The sequence below is a fragment of the Quercus robur genome, chromosome 3 (assembly GCF_932294415.1).
Source record: "Quercus robur chromosome 3, dhQueRobu3.1, whole genome shotgun sequence".
In the NCBI taxonomy this organism is placed as follows: domain Eukaryota; kingdom Viridiplantae; phylum Streptophyta; class Magnoliopsida; order Fagales; family Fagaceae; genus Quercus; species Quercus robur.
The window spans coordinates 13,018,043-13,019,206 of record NC_065536.1 but is presented as its reverse complement, the minus strand read 5'-3'; the positions used below and the strand labels follow the sequence as shown (position 1 = coordinate 13,019,206).

The 1,164-nt window shown below is 35.2% G+C and overlaps 1 long non-coding RNA gene across 1 annotated transcript; it reads left to right on the top strand.

The window, feature by feature from the left end:
- Positions 1–405: 405 nt before the first annotated feature.
- Positions 406–1,164, top strand: LOC126717130 (uncharacterized). The gene is made up of 2 exons (XR_007652439.1): positions 406–624; positions 715–1,164. It is a non-coding gene; the product is annotated as an uncharacterized LOC126717130 (long non-coding RNA).

Genomic DNA, 1,164 nt, shown 5'->3' with positions numbered 1-1,164 from the left:
TTTTATTTAATAATAAGAATGAATTAGAGTCCTGGTACTATACTATTCATTTTTAGTTCTTTAAAAATCTAAAAATTTAATAAAATTTCTGCAATTTGGTGTAGTCACGTGGCGCAACCATGGCGTCTAAGCTCAACTTTTATTATATATAATATAATATAATATGGTATATAGATTAATAAAGTTCAAAGCTGATTTAGAATTTTTATCCACTGTATCTTTTCAGGTTTTCGTATTTCTAGCTGCCGAGTATGAAACCCCAAAGAATTCCTTAAGTCAGGTAAGCTTTGGCATTTGACTGCAATTTTATTTTTGAGTCCTCTGTATCTTGTCGTGTTGAGTATTTACGGTTTAGTACTTCATTTCTAGAGATGTATTGAACTAGAAATTGTTGGTCTTTTACATGTTCCCAATTGCCTATGTCAGTGCCACAACAGCCTGTATGGCATGCCCACTTGACTATTGTCATATATTTCATGTTTTGCTGCACAAATACCATGTCCATTGCATGATTTGTTTTGAAATTTCATTTTGCAGATTTCACTTTGGGATGGCATTATAGCTTCTAAAGAGCATGCAAAGTTTTGGACACATACCTCTAACAAGTATCGTTTTATTGATCAGGTATGCTGCCTTTATGTAGTGGTCTTATTTAATTCTCTCACACACTTTCTTGGCTTATGAGAAAATTACTTTCTCCTTTTATTTGTGCAGGGAAGCAACCTTCGTGGTAAAGAGTTTAACTTGGCATTGCATTGGCATGTCATGCCCAAGACTGGCAAGATGTTTGCTGACAAACTAGTCATGTCCGGATACTGCTTGCCGAAGGAATATAGATGAGGTTTCTTGTGTATGTTGTTGCTGTAACTTCAGCCTTTTTGATATGGGGATACAAAAGGTCAACCGAATTAGGTCACAAACAGGCAAAGTTACATGTTTTAGAGACAGAAAATGAATATTGCTTACAATTTTAGACCCACAAAATATTGTTGCCAGTTATCTGTTTCTTGCTCCTGCCCCACATCCTTTTGCCCCATTCTCACATAAGGCATACCCATAAAACTCAGTTACTGAACAGACTTACCTATCAAAACACACTTTTTTATTTTTATAGGCCTTTCTAGTTTCTAGGCTGACTAGTCAAAGCATGGAATTAATTGCCAA